This window comes from Hemitrygon akajei, chromosome 6 (genome assembly GCF_048418815.1).
Source record: "Hemitrygon akajei chromosome 6, sHemAka1.3, whole genome shotgun sequence".
Lineage (NCBI taxonomy): Eukaryota > Metazoa > Chordata > Chondrichthyes > Myliobatiformes > Dasyatidae > Hemitrygon > Hemitrygon akajei.
This window is the reverse complement of record NC_133129.1, coordinates 184,236,693-184,254,510: the sequence shown is the minus strand read 5'-3', so window position 1 is coordinate 184,254,510 and position 17,818 is coordinate 184,236,693. Positions and strand designations below refer to the sequence as shown.

The 17,818-nt window shown below is 43.2% G+C and overlaps 1 protein-coding gene across 5 annotated transcripts in view; it reads left to right on the top strand.

The window, feature by feature from the left end:
* tead1a (TEA domain family member 1a) overlaps positions 1–17,818 on the top strand; it is a 285,818-nt gene continuing 268,000 nt past the window's right edge. For all 5 annotated transcript variants that reach the window (XM_073049920.1, XM_073049917.1, XM_073049919.1 and 2 more), the window contains exons 1-2: positions 1–201; positions 739–894. The gene's annotated coding sequence lies outside the window, so the exon portion shown is untranslated. The remainder of the gene's footprint in view (positions 202–738; positions 895–17,818) is intronic.

Below are 17,818 nucleotides of genomic sequence, written 5' to 3'. Positions count from 1 at the left end.
ATTCCAGTTCTCATTCCTGGAATTCCTGCGAGCGCTGCGCCTTTTCCCGGCTCCCAACTCAGTTCAAACAGGCAACCCGGCAACCCCCCCTCCCAAAAATTACCCCCTCCCCCTCAGCAACAAGTTGCAAAAACTTTAATTCCCCCAATTTTTTGTTTAAAAAATCATGCATTTATAAGAGTTTTTTTTATAAATCCTGAGGTGAGTTTGTATCTTCTTCTGTTTGAAACAATGTATCTATTTTTTGCTAACAATGTATCTGATTTTTTTTGCAACAATAGGCTGCTGCTTCAGGGTGTGCGGGGAGAGTGGGGAGAGCGGGGAGTGGGGAGCTTCCCCCTTCCTCCGGCCCCCCGGTTCCCGGCTCGGCGGCAGCCGCTGCCCAGTGCCGGCGGAGAGCGGCGGGCCAGCGGCGGCCGCCGCAAAATCCTTGGCATTTTTAACATTTTTCCACCCCCTCTCTCTCTCTCTTTCCCTTTCTCGGTCGCAGCACAACTTCCGGGCTTCCGGGGGGGGGGGGGGGGGGGGGAGAGAAAATTCTCCAAAATTATGGAAATGTACCGACCACAAATAAAGCAGAAGGGGAGGGGGGGTTATTATCCCCCCCAACCTCCCGAGATTTGTTCTAATTGCATGTTACATTTCTGCGTGTTTGATTCTCTTTTGTTAAAGGTTAAAACAATAATGAAAAGCGGGATTTCCCGAATCTTATGTTATTATTTTCCTCTCAATTTACAGAAACAAGAAAGAAGAGAAAAACACCCAAGTATTGGAGTTGGAAAGAGTGCCTGTTTTCAGCTGGGGGTGGGAGAGAGGCTCCGGTACCGGGCCCGGACCCCGCCGACTTGTTGCAGATCCCAGCGCCTTCCCTCCTCCCTCTCTGTCTCTCTCTGAGTAAGTAACTCAATCCCTGTGTCCACCTCGCACTCTCGCTCTCTCTCTTTAATGCGCACACACGTTCAGTAAATATTGGCTTAATTCTGACGTAAGGGTACAAAGCCTTCACAAAGTGCTTACACGCAGCCCTCTGCAAATCTCTGCACTGCACTTTACATCGCTCTTCATTCTTTTTTAAAAAAAATAACTTACTCAGAGTGTTGCATTGTTGTGGATAAGTTGCTGAAATGAGTGGTGTTCATAACTGCCAAGTAGGCGATATTTATTACATGCTCTCTCCTTTTACCGGATTTTTTTTTTAACAAAATGGGATGTTAAATTAGGTGGCTAATCTAGTTACTGATGCACAGGTTTGCGATCGTTGGCCCGTCCTCACGAGAATTGTACAATAGCTCACTGCAGGCTTCCGATGTGCCGGGATGATCACTGTGTAAGGTTTTACCTAATTGAAATAGATTACTTTTTGGAAGCGGTGTCTCTGGATTCTGGGAGTGGAAGTGATAAGAAGTGGAGCCAGTGTGGAGCCGTGATAGAAATGTGCCAGGCTTGGTTTAAGGGTCTGTCTGGGGAATTCTGGAAACGCATTTCTACAAACCAGCTCATTTTCTGCAAGTGTTTAAATTTGTGGGATGAACTGTGAACGATATGGCTCGCAGACTATGTTCTCTTTGCATTATACGAAATTCTTTATTTTGTTAACAAAACTAGAATACAGGGTAAAGTTCGTTTGAGCATATCTTTGTCTTAATTAATTCGCAGATATGTTTCCTATGATGTTTCCAAAATAATACATAGTCGCTATTTGAAGAAAAATATAAACAGTTAAAAGATACTTTATAACATTAATAAAATTCTGGACCTGATTAATCTTTTTCATTGTTTTGTTTCTTGCTGTTCTCATCTGCAAATTGTAAGCAGACACTTGGAAATATCTGAACTTTATAATGTTTTTTTTCATTCTTGCCTGCTTTGTCTGAAGAACAAGGAAAATTAATGTCCAATTATAAACTAATTAAATAATAGTATTAATAAATTAATTCGTCTTGTTCTTGAGCTGAGAGGGCATGAATAGAAGCACTTTAGAGTGAAGTTCAGAGACTTGCCAGCTAATATCACAGCTCGGTATTTGGTTTGAGAATTTTTTGAATAGTCTTGTTTTATCTAAGTGACTGAACTTGTTAATGTCATTTGTAGCACAGAATAAACATTGGTAGAAATACCTATCAGCTACTCACTGACAGTAATCCCATCCAGTAATAGAAATGTTTACACTGTGCAGTCAGAATCAGAACTATTGCTTTTAGTTCTTTATATGAAATATTTTCCTCAAAAGTACATTACTTCAGACTTCAAAGTAAAATTTATTATCAAAGTACATAATCTACCATATGCTACCCTGAGATTCATTTTCTTGAGGGTATTCACAGTAAATACTAAGGTTTCAGTAATTACAATGATTCTGTTGTTTTTTTTTTGTATTTACTGTGACTGCCTGTAAGTGGGTATGAATGTACCTGTAGATATTATATGCTGCAGTACGTTACTCTGTGCACGGGGGACGGTGAGGACGTGGGTTTGAAAAGAATTGCATGTCCTTATCCAGAATTCTGAAACTCTGTATCACTGCTCTGTTAAAGTTGTAAATACTAAAGCATTTACAGTAGTTTTAAATTGTGCTTTTAAAAATAATCTGCTGCACTCAGACTTAGTATTTTTGCCACAGTGATTTTATTTGATTTTTGTGGTTGACTTTGCGTGGTGAATTTTGAGTCTGGTTTTGTTACTGAATGAGAGATCCTGAACTAATCATTGGGAAGATTTATTTATCGTCCTCCGGAGAGATTTTAATTCTGTTCCTTAAGCCCACACTGGAATGATAGTTGTGGTGACTATGACACTATTGGGAAAACTCTGCCTCTTTGGAGAGGGGGATTTTTGAGACGTCTGATACCAGTAGGCACGCAGTAAAGGTGAGAGGAGATGTGAGAGTTTTTTTTTCCACAGAGTGGTCGGTGCTGGGGTGGTGGTAGAGGCAGGTACAGTAGAGACTTTTAAGAGGCATTTAGAAAGGCACATGAATGAGAGGAAAATGGAGGGATATGGACATTGTACAGGCAGATGAGATTAGTTTAGTTGGCCATTTGATTACAAATTTATTTGGTTTGGCACAATGTTTGTGGACCAAAGGGCTTCTTCCTGTGTTTAGAAAATCTACAGCACAATTTCAGGCCCTTCGGCCCACAATGCTGTGCCAAACATGTACTTACTTTAGAAATTACCTAGGGTCACCCATAGCCCTCTATTTTTCTGAGCTCCATGAACCTGTCCAGGAGTCTCTTAAAAGACCCTATTGTATCCACCTCCACCACCATCGCCAGCAGCCCATTCCACGCACTCGGCACTCTTTGCGTAAAAAATCACAAACAACTTACCCCTGACATCTTCTCTGTACCTACTTCCAAGCACCTTTTTAAAAAAAAAACTGTGCCCTCTTGTGTTAGCCATTTCAGCCCTGGGAAAAAGCCTCTGACTATCCACATGAGCAATGCCACTCATCATCTTATACACCTCCATCAGGTCACCTCTCATCCTCCGTCATTCCAAGGAAAAAAGGCCGAGTTTACTCAACCTATTCTCATAAGGCATGCTTCCCAATCCAGGCAACATCCTTGTAAATCTCCTCTGCACCCTTTCTATGGTTTCACATCCTTCCTGTAGTGAGGTGACCAGAACTGAGCACAGAACTCCACGTGGGGTCTGAGAAGGGTCCTATACAGCTGTAATATTACCTTTTGGCTCTTAAACTCAATCCCACAGTTGATAGAGGCCAATGCATCATATGCCTTCTTAACCACAGAGTCAACCTGTGCAGCTGCTTTGAGTGTCCTGTGGACTTGGATCCCAAGATCCCTCTGATCCTCCACGTTGCCAAGGGTCTTACCATTAATACTATATTCTGCCATCGTATTTGACCTACCAAAATGAACCACCTCACACTTGTCTGTGTTGAACTCCATCTGCCACTTCTCAGCCCAGATTTGCATCCGATCAATCTCCCACTGTAACCTCTCACAGCCCTCCATACTATTCACAGCACCCCCAACCTTTATATCATCATCAAATTTACTATTCCAGGTCATTTATAAAAATCACGAAGAGAAGGGGTCCCAGAACAGATTGCTGAGGCACACCACTGGTCACCAATCTCCATGCAGAATATGACCCATCCACAACCACTCTTTGCTTTCTGTGGGCAAGCCAATTCTGGATCCACAAAGCAAGGTTCTCTTGGATCCCATGCCTCTTTACTTTCTCAAGAAGCCTTGCATGGGGTACCTTATCAAATGCCTTGCTGAAATCCATATACACTACATCTACAGCTCTTCCTTCATCAATCTGTGTAGTCACATCCTCAAAAAATTCAATCAGGCTTGTAAGGCACGACCTGCCTTTGACAAAGCCATGCTGACTATTCTTCATCATATTATGCTTCTCCAAATGTTCATAAATCCTGCCTCTCAGAGGATCTTTTCCATCAACTTAACCAGCTGCTGAAGTAAGATTCACTGGTCTATAATTTCCTGGGCTATCTCTACTCCCTTTCTTGAATAAAGGAACAAAATCCTCAACCCTCCAATCCTCTGGAACCTCTCCCGTCCCCAATGATGATTCAAAGATCATCGCCAGAGGCTCAGCAATCTCCTCCCTCGCCTCCCACTGATGCTTTCTTTCTGACTATGGAGCCACACAACCAAACAGTTGACTCACTTCTCAAGGCCACTGACGGAATCAGAATCAGATTTGTTATCACTCTCTTCTATGATGTACAGTGCAAAATTTTCTATAAATGGCAAAATAAGAATCAAGGTTGTTTAATGTCATTTCTAGAACAGGTGTAAAGGAGAACAAAATATTTGTTAATTCGGATCCGATGTAGCACGAAAAACCCACAATATGATAAAGAATGAGTACATAAATTAGCTTACATAATATACACAGATTGTATGCCCATAAAGTAACACTGGGCACAGGAGTGTCTGTACACAAGGTGACTGACAGGAAATGATAAAGTAGTGGTGTTTGGGGGTGTGGAGGGGTGGGTTAGTGGGTGGAGGTGTCGATTAGCCTTACTGCTTGGGGAAAGTAACTGTTTTTGAGTTTGGTGGTCCTGGTGTGGATGCTACGTAGCCTCCTCCCTGATGGGAGTGGGACCAACAGTCCATGAGTAGGGTGGGTGGGATCCTTCATGATGTCACTGGCCCTTTTCTGATATCCCTGATGGCGGGTAGGCTGGTGCTGTGGGGGTAAAAGGAGGTAGCGTTGATGGTCCATTTAGAAATCTGATGGTGGGGGTGGAGGGGTGGAAGCTGTTCCTGTTCGATGAATGTGTGTCTTCAGGCCCTTGTACCACCTCCCCAATGGCAGTAACAAGTAGATGGCATGTCCTGGGTGGTGGGAATCCTTCATGATGGATGTTGCCTTCTTGGGGCACGACCTCGTGAAGGTCCCTTCGATGGTGAGGAGGTTATTGGCCATGATGGAGCTGGCTGAGACGACAACCCTCCGATCTTGTGCAGTGGCTCCTCCATAGCAGAGAGTGATGCAATCAGTCAGAATGTCTCCAGATAGTCTATACTTGGATTAGTTTAATGTTTTATAACAATGAACTCTTTATAATTTGAGCTTGAATTCTGTTTGGTGTTATCATTCAATAATGATCAATGCAACAGTTCAAGTTAGGCTATTCCGCCTATTTGACTGTACTGGCCCTTTGAAAGGGTTCCTGATGTCCTCACTTTTGTAGAATGTACTGCAAAATTTTTTCTTTCTACTTTCAGTATGCCTGGTGTAGTGGTAATCATGGCATTCAGTGCCACAGACAGCTGTGGAGGCCAAATCATTGGCTATATTTAAAGTGGTGTTTGATAGGTTCTTGATTAGTCAGGTTGTCAAAGGTTATGGGGAGAAGGCAGGAGAATGGTGTTAAGGATAATAAATCAGCTGTGCTGGGATGGCAGAGCAGACTCAGTGGGCTGAATGGCCTAATTCTGCTCCTATGTCTGGACATTCTATCTGCATGAACTGTGGTGGAGGGGGTTTAAAAGTTTGGGGAGAGGACCATGAATTGATGAGTGTGGGCCATGACACAACAGACCAGTGAATTCATCTTGTCAGCAGTCTGTGGTTGGTGCTTTGTGCTCATGCACGCATACCGCGTCTAGTGCTGCCTGTCCTTTGACAGCTGGCTTTAATATGTGTGAAGGATCATTCAATAACACTGGGCCACTGTTTTCCTCTCCCAGACCTGCGGCTCTGCCATCTTCTGGCTCTGGTGGGCCGACTTCAGGCCTTTGTTGCCTTTGAATTTTTTCCCAATTTGTTGGATAGCACAGTCGTGTATTGGTTAATGTGTCACTTTACAGCGACAGTAACTGGGGTTCAATTCCCGCCACTGACTAAGATATCTGTATGTTCTCATGATCGTGTAGTTCTCCACCAGGTGCTCTGGTTTCCTCCCACAATCCAATGACGTACTGGTTGGTAGTTAATTGATCTTGTGTGTAAATAGGTGCCACGAACTGGTTGGACTAGAAAGACCTGTTACTGTGTTGTATCTCTAAGAAAATGTACTGCGGTTTGTCGGTATGGCTGTGAACTGCTCAAGTCAATTCTCACTAAAATTGGTTTGCTTTGTGAAATCAGAATCTGCTTTATTATTTTGTGATAGCAGTACAGTGCAATACATAACATATACTGTAAATTATAACAAGTGTCCGAGACCACTAGCTTATTACCCTTCAACCGTTAGGCTGCTGAGCCAGTATGGATAACTTCACTCGTCACACCAATGAACTGACTCCACAACCGAGGGACTCAAACTACTCCCTTTCAATGACTCTACAACTCACATCCTCAGTATTATTTAATTATTTGCTTCTATTTGTGCAGTTTGTAGTCTGTTGTACGTTGGTTGCTTGTGTAGTTTTTCCATTGATTTTATTGTATTCTGCATTCTATTGTGAATACCCAGAAGAATATGAATCTCAGGTAGAATATGCTGATATATATGTACTTTGATAATAAATTTACCTTGAACTTTAGTAGTAAATATAATCAGTACACTCAATGATTCAGGAACAGCTTCTTCCCCTCTGCCGTCTGATTTCTGAATGGACAATGAGCCCATGAACACTAGCTCACTGTATATTTTACTTTTGGCTCTTTCTGCACTACTTATTTAATTTGTATTGCTTTGTACTGCTGCTGCAAAATGCCAAATTTCACGACGTATACGGCTGATATGAAACCTGATTCTGATTTGGCAATGGGAGCAAAATAGTGAAGTAGGATTCATGATGGGTTGATTGTGTGTTCAGAAATCTGATGGCAGAGATTTCAATACACAAGCTTGTGTATTGAATGAAGCACAAAATGGCATGATTGGAGCTTGGGGGTGGGGATTGGTCTTTCAAAAGAAAACTTTTTTTTTGACGAGCTGAGTTGTAATTAGAGTATCCAGAATGAGATCCCTGGGCGTATCAGGTTTCTATTGACGCTAGCTGCCTTATAAATGGCAGAGTGTCTGTTCTGTGACTGAACAATGCTCCAATCTGTTTATCCCCTGCAATGCCTTTAGTTTGTTCAATCCTGGAGCACTTTGAGAATAAAAACTTTGACATAAAAAAAACATCTTGCTGTAAAGAACAATTTAAGCAGAGCTTGTTAAAAATTCAGTATCTTACAAACGATTGTACTAATTGTACAATTGAGTGGTTTCTGTATATTTTTGCAGTCAGCTTTGTAGCAACTATTTCATTCTCCTTTATCTGACAACCAGGATCAGGTTTAATATTTATTTAGAAATGCAGCAGGTAACAGGCCCTGCTGGCACTTCGAGCCACTGTCACATGGCAGCCCACCTATTTAACCCTCGCCTAATCACGGCACAACATACAGTGACCAATTAACCTACTAACAGGTATGTCTTTGAACTGTAGGGGGAATGTGGCACACTGGGAGGAGGCCCATGTGTGCAGGGGAAGGAACATTCAAGCTTGCAATGCTGGCATATGTCATGAAATCTGTTGTTTTGTGAAATGTGTAGAAATAAAACACTATAAATTACAAACAGAAATATATTTCATTATATACAATAGTGCAAAAATAGAACAAAAAAATTGAGCTAGTGTTCACGGGTTCATCGTCCATTCAGAAACCTGAGGGCAGAGGGCAGAGGGCAGGAAGCTATTCCGGAATCACTGAGTGTATTTCAGGCTCCTGTATTTCCTCTCGGGTTGCAATGAGAAGAGGGCATGACTTGGGTGATGGGCACCCACAATGGCGGATGCCACTCTTTAGCACTTACACACTGGAGTACTGAAGAATGGCAGTAAGTAATCTTGGCACCAAAACAGTTAACCAAAGACAAGAAATTGAGAAGATCTTACAAGGATAGAGGTTTAAGAATAAAAATTTCCTGTTTGAAGAAGTTCTTGATGTGTGTGTGTGGTCTGGGAAATCAGGATTTTATGCTGTTTTGCTAATTGAGAGGTATCTTTCTCTTGTTTGGATGGATTTGCAACAGGACTTTTTTTTTAAAAAAAGTGTCGTTTCTTCGCATCCCCTGTTTTCTTGTGCCTCATTGTCATTACCATAGCAAGCAGCTTTGTTTCTCAACCTCAAGATGTGTTTGGTGGAGGCTGGAGAGATTGTGCTGGTGGTGTGGAAAGTGAATTGTGGTTGGGTTTGTAGCAGAGTGTAAAGAACAGGACTCTTGATTTTATTACAACTTGAGGGAATGTGAAATCTTTACTTAGTGAACGATCAGTTAATGGATATCTATTGTTGCGTCTTCCATGGATCTGATAACCCAGCGAATTTGAGGCTAAGTGATAAGTTATCAAATCCTCTTTTTTATATAAGTAAGTTACATTGGCATTTGAAAATATGTAATTATTTCAGATTTAATATCACTGGCATATGCTGTGAAAATTGTTTTGTGACAGCAGTACAGAGCAATACATAAGAAACTAAATTACAATAAGAGATATATATAGGAATTAAATTAAACAATGAGTGCACAAAGAGGGCAAAAAATATTGAGAAGGTGTTCATGAGCTGTTTGGAAATCTTGACGATGGAAGGCAAGAAATTGTTCCTGAAGCATTGAATGTGTGTCTTCAGGCTCCTGTACCTCCTCCCCGATGGGAGCAGTGAGAAGAGGGTGCGTCCTGTGTGATGGGGGTCCTTAATGATAGAAGCCACCGATTTGCACCATTTACAGTTGTGTGCTGAAGAACGACATAAGGCAATTTTAGCACCGAAGTGCTTTACAAAGATAAGGAATTAAAGTTCTTGCAAGACTATAGATATTTAAGAATAAAAATGACTGTTCCTATTTGAAGAAGTTCCTGATGTGTGGTCTGGGAAATCAGGATTTTATGCTGTTTTCCTCATTGAAAGCTCTCTCTCTTGTTTGGATGGATTTGCTACAGACCTTGTTTTTTTTTAAAAAAACATGTGCTATTTGCTAGCATCCCCCTGTTTTTGCGTGCTTCATCATCATTGCCACAGCATAGCAAGTACGGAGTATCAGAGTTAAGATTTTTTTTACCCAGTGCTGGGTGTGTGGAACTGCCTGCCAGGGGTGGTGATAGACGCAATACATTAGGGACATTTTTAAAGAAACTCTTAAATAGCTCTCCATTTTTCTACTATCTGTTCTCCTATATAGGGGGGAAGGGTTTTGATCTTGGAGTAGTTTAAAAGTTTGGCACAATGTCGTGCTGTACAGTTCTATACTCTGTTTTATTCCACAGTTGGGTAGGTGCATAGATGACAGACATGAAGGGCTAGGGGGGAGTTGAAGGGTCATGGAGTAGAGTAAAAGGTCAGCATAACTTTATGGGCTGAAGGGCCTGTGTTATGCTGTAATGTTCTATGTTCTAGACTGGAGTGCCACAGAGGAAACACTTGTGATCACAGGGAGAATGTTCAAACTCCCTACAGTATGAGACCATAAGACACAGGAGCAGACTTAGGCCATTCAGCCCATTGCACCATGGTTGATCCTGGATCCCACTCACCCCCATACATCTGCCTTCTCGCCATATCCTTTGATGCCCTGAACAATGAGGGAACTCTTAACTTTCACTTTAAATATACCCACGGTCTTGGCCTCCACTGCAGTCTATGGCAGAGCATTCCACAGAGTCAGAATCAGGTTTATTATCACTGGCATGTGACATGAAATTTGTTAACTTAGCAGCAGCAATTCAATGCAATACATAATCTAGCAGAGAGAGAAAAATAACAATAAACAGGTAAATCAATTATATTGAATAGATTTTTAAAAATGTGCAAAGCAGAAATGCTGTATATTTTAAAAAAGTGAGGTAGTGTTCAAGGGTTCAATGTCCATTTAGGAATCGGATGGCAGAGGGGAAGAAGCTGTTCCTGAATCACTGAGTGTGTTCCTTCAGGCTTCTGTACTTCCTACCCGATGGTTAACAGTGAGAAAAGGGCATGCCCTGGGTGCTGGGGGTACTTAATAATGGACGCTGCCTTTCTGAGACACCGCTCACTAAAGATGTCCTGGGTACTTTGTAGGTTAGTGCCCAAGATGGAGCTGACTAGATTTACAACCTCTGCAGCTTCTTCCAGTCCTGTGCAGTAGCCCCTCCATACCAGACAGTGATCCAGTCTGTCAGAATGCTCTCCACGGTACATCTAAAGAAATTTTGAGTGTATTTGTTGACATGCTAAATCTCTTCAAACTCCTAATAAAGTATAGCCGCTGTCTTGCCTTCTTTACATTGATATGTTGGACCAGGTTAGATCCTCAGAGATCCTGACACCCAGGAACTTGAAGCTGCTCACTCTCTCCACTTCTGATCCCTCTATGAGTATTGGTATGTGCTCCCTCGTCTTACCCTTCCTGAAGTCCACAATCAGCTCTTTCGTCTTGCTGACATTGAGTGCCAGGTTGTTGCTGCGACACCATTCCACTAGTTGGCATATCTCACCCCTGTATGCCCTCTCGTCACCATCTGAGATTCTACCAGCAATGGTTGCAACGTCAACAGATTTGTAGATGGTATTTGAGCTATGCCTAGCCACACAGTCATGTGTATATAGAGAGTAGAGCAGTGGGCTAAGCTAACACCCCTGAGGTGTGCCAGTGTAGATCGTCAGCGAGGAGGATATGCTATCGCCAATCCACACAGATTGTGGTCTTCCGGTTAGGAAGTCAAGGATCCAGTTGCAGAGAGAGGTACAGAGGCCCAGGTTCTGTAACTTATCAATCAGGATCATGGGAATGATGGTATTAAATGCTGAACTTTAGTTGATGAACAGCTTCCTGACGTAGGTGTTTGTATTATCCAGGTGGTCTAAAGTCGTGTGGAGAGCCATTGAGATTGCCTCTCTGGCTAAAAAAATTTCCTTCTTACCTCTTTTCTAAAGGGTTGCTCACAATTTTGAGGCTGTGTCCTCTAATTCTGGATACCCCCACCATAGGGTGGATGTGGAGAGAATGTTTTCTATCTAGTTGTTTCAGCATTCGGTAGGTTTCAATGAGATCCCCCACCCTGCCATATTCTTCTAAATTCCAGTGAGTACAGGCCCAAAGCTGCCAAACGCTCCTTGTATGTTAACCCCTTCATTCCCGGAATCATCTTCGTGAACCTTCTCTGGACTCTCCAATGACAACACATCGTTTCTGGGATATGAGACCCAAAACTATTGGCAGTACTCCAAGTGCAGCCTGACTAGTATCTTATAAAGCCTCAGCATTATCTCCTTCTCTTTTCATTCTTTTCCGTTTGAAATGAATGCCAACACTGCATTTGCCCTCTTCACCACAGACTCAACCTGTAATTTAACCTTCTGGGGTCTAGTACAGAGTCCCTTTGCACCTCTGATCTTTGAATTTTCTCCCCATTTAGATAATAATCTGCACTATTGTTCCTTTTACCAACATGCATTATCATACATTTCCCAATACTGTATTCCATCTGCCACTCTTTTTCCCCATTCTTCCAATTTGTCTAAACCCTGCTGCAGTCACATTGCTTCCTCGGCCCTCCACCTATCTTTGTATCATTCGCAAACTTTGCCACAAAGCCATCAATTCCATGATCTAAATCATTGACAACCAACGTGAAAAGTAGCGGTTGCAATACTGACCCCTGAGGAACACCACTAGTCACTGACAGCCAACCAGAAAAGTCCCCTTTATTCCCACTCACTGCCTCCTGCCTGTCAGCCATTCCTCTATCCATGCCAATATATTTCCTGTAATGCCATGGGATTTTAACTTGTTAAGCAGCCTCGTGTGACACCTTATCAAATGCCTTCTGAAAACCCAAGTAAACTGCATTTCCTTTGTCCACCCTGCTTGTTACTTCCTCAAAGAAGTCGAGCAGAATTATCAGGCAAAATTTCCCTTTACAGAAACCACGCTGTCTTAGTGAGAACTGAACCCCAGTCGCCAGTGCTGTAAAGCATCGCACGACGACGGTTCTACCCTGGTTGGTCTTGGTGAGAACTGAACCCCAGTTGCCAGTGCTGTAAAGCATCGCACGACGACGGTTCTGCCCTCGTTGGTCTTGGTGAGAACTGAACCCCTGTCGCCAGTGCTGTAAAGCATCACACAAATGACGGTTCTGCCCTCGTTGGTCTTGGTGAGAACTGAACCCCAGTCGCCAGTGCTGTAAAGCATCGCACGACGATGGTTCTGCCCTCGTTGGTCTTGGTGAGAACTGAACCCCAGTCGCCAGTGCTGTAAAGCATCACACGACGACGGTTCTGCCCTCGTTGGTCTTGGTGAGAACTGAACCCCAGTCGCCAGTGCTGTAAAGCATCGCACGACGACGGTTCTGCCCTCGTTGGTCTTGGTGAGAACTGAACCCCAGTCGCCAGTGCTGTAAAGCATCGTACGACGACGGTTCTGCCCTCGTTGGTCTTGGTGAGAACTGAACCCCAGTCGCCAGTGCTGTAAAGCATCGTACGACGACGGTTCTGCCCTGGTTGGTCTTGGTGAGAACTGAACCCCAGTCGCCAGTGCTGTAAAGCATCACACGACGACAGTTCTGCTCTCGTTGGTCTTGGTGAGAACGGAACCCCAGTCGCCAGTGCTGTAAAGCATCACACGACGACAGTTCTGCTCTCGTTGGTCTTGGTGAGAACGGAACCCCAGTCGCCAGTGCTGTAAAGCATCGTACGACGACGGTTCTGCCCTCGTTGGTCTTGGTGAGAACTGAACCCCAGTCGCCAGTGCTGTAAAGCATCACACGACGACAGTTCTGCTCTCGTTGGTCTTGGTGAGAACGGAACCCCAGTTGCCAGTGCTGTAAAGCATCGCACGACGACGGTTCTGCCCTCGTTGGTCTTGGTGAGAACGGAACCCCAGTCGCCAGTGCTGTAAAGCATCGCACGACGACGGTTCTGCCCTCGTTGGTCTTGGTGAGAACGGAACCCCAGTCGCCAGTGCTGTAAAGCATCGTACGACGATGGTTCTGCCCTCGTTGGTCTTGGTGAGAACGGAACCCCAGTCGCCAGTGCTGTAAAGCATCGTACGACGACGGTTCTGCCCTCGTTGGTCTTGGTGAGAACTGAACCCCAGTCGCCAGTGCTGTAAAGCATCGTACGATGACGATTCTGCCCTCGTTGGTCTTGCCAGTGCAGTGCAGGTCCTTGAGAATGAAAAAAAATAGGCTGAATTGTTTTGAAGTGCTGCGTACAAGATTGCAGAGTGTTAACTAAAGTTGTGCCTTTGTAATTTATTTGTTTTTGCACTTTTATAGAAAATGTCTCCTTTAATTATTAAATGATTTTGATGGTTGTGTCTTCCGTGTTTTTTCTCCAGTAAAGCATTGTGGGATAATTTGAAAGTACTATATAAATGTGATTTGTCTGTGTTTGATGATCGTTGGCCTGGTTAGCTCAGTTGATAAAGCATGTATGTACTCTTAGTCTCTGGGTTGTGAATTCGAGTCCCAAATTGGGTGCTAACTTTAAATCTCTAATAGGAGGAGGCATAATTTATGTATAGTATATACAACCTTGGGATTCATCTGTGCTGAAATTTGCCTTTTGATTTTGTGTTTTTATATTCTGTTTTAGCTCTTTTCTGTGCGGGAGTGGGGAGAGGGTTTTAATATTTGCTTTTCTTTCTTCGGGTTGGTTCCATGGTTGTTTTTGTTTCATGACACTGTGGAAGATGAATTTCAGGTCTGTATACTGCATATCTACTTTGGTATGAAACTTTTTGCAGGCACCTTAATTTTAAGGTGATCGGAGGAAACTTTTTTTTACAGTGGTGAGTGCATGATAGAGGCAGGTACATTATGGATATTAAAGAGACTGTTGGGTACGTGAATGATTTAAAAAAAAAACTGGAGGGCTATGTGGGAGCGAAGGGTTAGATTGATCTTGGAGTAGGCTAAAGGGTAAGCACAGTATTGTGTGCTAAATGGCCTGCTTTATGTTTGAAAGTCTAGGAGAAATATGAATTCGGTGTTCAATGTCAGCTTTGTGTGAGGAGGTTAGATTATCGTCTGAGTCTGGTTAAGAGGCTTGCCTCGTCCTGGCCCACAGTGTGCTGGTTGGTTAATTGACAAGTTGGTTATCACTTGAGTACAAGAGAGTCAAACGGAAATTGGGAATGTGTGCGTGAGAGAGAGAAAGTGTGGGGTTGGTCTGCAGGTACCTTCTGGGCTAAACAGCCAACGTAAGTAAGTAATTGATCAATCAGTTGTTGTTCATACATTAAACTAGTTGTCATCATGGTCCTGTTTGTGAAAGATTACTGATTACTGGGTGTAAACTACCTGCCCTATGGTTTCCATTGTCAACAGCTTGAAATTGACCAAAGTGCTTCAGACTGGCCACTGAACATGCTGTGCAAATACAGGACATTCCATAGGACAGGAACAGAATTAGGCCAGTCAGCCCGTCCAGCCAGCTTTGCCACTCCGTTATGGCTGATTTATTATCCATCTCAACCCTGTTCTTCTGCCTTTTCCCTGTAACATTTGACACCCTGACTAATCAGAGCTTAGCAACGTCCACTTTAAATATACCGTGGATTCCACAGATTCACCACACTCTGGCTAAAGAAATTCCTCCTCATCTCCGTTCTAAATGGACGTCCCTCTATTCTGAGGCTGTGCCTTCTGGTCCTAGACTTCCCTACCATAGGAAACATCTCTTCTGCATCCACTATCTAGGCTTTCAATATTCAATAAGTTTCAATGAGATTCTCTCTCTCTCCCCCCCCCCCCCCCCCCCCAGCAAGTACGGGCCCAGAGTCATCAAACACGCTTCATACATTAACCCTTTAATTCCTGGAATAATTCACTCTCTTGAATAAGAGATGTTGCACGTAGGTTTTTTCCCATCAAAAATAAGTCGTCCATTTCAGTTGATGATGCAGAGGACAATTTAAAACCGGAGTGGGTGTTTGTTATTCAAAGGTGGTGGTGGTGAGAGTTCAGATACAGATCAATAAAGGTTGGACTGATGACTGAATGTCTCGAGATGTGAGACTGCACACGCTGCGATCCGAGTCACTGGGTATAGTGAAAGCACAAGTTTGCCGGTTCGTGATTGCTACGTGAGTCAGCGGTTGCAGGGAGAAGGCCGGCGAATGGGGTTGGGGAGGGGTAATAAATCAGCTGTGATGGAATGGCTGAGCAGACTCGATGGGCTGAAGGAGCAGAATTAATTAAGGTCTCATTCTGATGAGAATAGGTTGAGTGAGCTCGGGGTTTTCTCTTTGGAGTGAAGGAGAATGGGAGGTGATTTGATAGAGGTGGACAGGATGATATGAGGTATGGTAGCCTATGATGCTGTAGTAACTAAATGCTAAAGACTCCAGTGTTCCTTGTGTCAGTTAGTCCTGACAAAGGGTCTTGGCCCGAAACGTCAACAGTGCTTCTCCTTATAGATGCTGCCTGGCCTGCTGCGTTCCACCAGCATTTTGTGTGTGTTGCAGTGTTCCTTGTGTAGTGGTTGGGTGTCACTCTGCTCTGTTAGATTGTGGATGATCTCTAATGAGCAGCATTGCCACCTCCTCTACATGTTAATAGATTATCTGTAGAGATACAGTGTGGAATAGACCCTTCTCTACATGTTAATAGATTATCTGTGTAGAGATACAGTGTGGAATAGACCCTTCTCTACATGTTAATAGATTATCTGTGTAGAGATACAGTGTGGAATAGACCCTTCTCTACATGTTAATAGATTATCTGTAGAGATACAGTGTGGAATAGACCCTTCTCTACATGTTAATAGATTATCTGTAGAGATACAGTGTGGAATAGACCCTTCTCTACATGTTAATAGATTATCTGTAGAGATACAGTGTGGAATAGACCCTTCTCTACATGTTAATAGATTATCTGTAGAGATACAGTGTGGAATAGACCCTTCTCTACATGTTAATAGATTATCTGTAGAGATACAGTGTGGAATAGACCCTTCTCTACATGTTAATAGATTATCTGTAGAGATACAGTGTGGAATAGACCCTTCTCTACATGCTAATAGATTATCTGTGTAGAGATACAGTGTGGAATAGACCCTTCTCTACATGCTAATAGATTATCTGTGTAGAGATACAGTGTGGAATAGACCCTTCTCTACATGCTAATAGATTATCTGTAGAGATACAGTGTGGAATAGACCCTTCTCTACATGCTAATAGATTATTTCTGTAGAGATACAGAGTGGAATGGGCTCTTCAAGGTGCACTTCAAGATTTAACTGTAAGCTAATCACAGGACAATTTACAATGACTAATTAACCTATCCAGTACGTCTTTGGACTGTGGGAGAAAACCGGAGCATCCAGGGAAACCCCATGCATTCCACAGTGAGAGACCCTATGGAGGGCGGTGGTATTGAACTCTGAATTCCGACATCCTGTGCTGTGATATCATGCTAACCCCCACGCTACCATAGCCCAACTTTAAAAAATGCTTTTGAGGTTTTATTTGATTTTACTTGTTCATCTGTTGTGCAAATTCATTACGGTTTTGGGTGGAGATTATTGGAATAATAATCCTTCCAGCAAGCAAGTCTGTCACATCAGTGGTGTGGCAACCTTAGAAGCTGCAGTTAATTCAATACAAAGCCATGGTCTTTCAAAACTGCGACATGTGTCATATTTATCAAAAGAGACAGTTTGTAAGGCTTGTGCATTCCTTGCATCTCCAAGCATGTGCAGTCAGAACGTGGAACATTACAGCACAGTACAGTCCCTTCGGCCCACAATGTCGTGCCGTCCTTTTTATCTACTTCAAGGTCAATCTAACCTTTTCCCTCCCACACAAACCTCCACTTTTCTATCATCCATCTGCCTAAGAGTTTCTTAAACATCCCGAATGTAGCCTCCTGGCAGTGTGTTTCATGCACGCACTGCCCTGTGTAAATAAATGCAGTACTGCTCAAGGTTGCCTAAGACCTTTGCACACTACTGTATTTGTCAACTGGGAGCAAGAGTGAGTTTTTAAATTTGGAGGAAGCAAAGGATGTTCTGAATAGTGAATGTGGACTGCTGCGGGACGGGTGGCAGGGAAGGAGTGCTGGGGGGAGGGGATGTGGCGTGGTTTCAGACACCCTGAGACACTAGGCAAGTTCATTTGATTCTAAAGAATTGGTTTAGTGATCATTACAGAATGTCTCTTCAGTGTTTCCCACTCCCTCCCCTCTCCTTTCCCCTTTCCCAACCATAATTCTCTTCTCTGCCCCCTTCCTGCTCTGAGTCCACAACAGAGACCCGTATCAGAATCGGGGTTATCACCTCTCACAAATGTCAGGAAATTTGTCTTTACAGCAGCAGTGCAATGCCCTATATATTACAGTGCTATGTATATGGGCTTAAGACTTTTGCACAGTATTATAAATAAATAAAA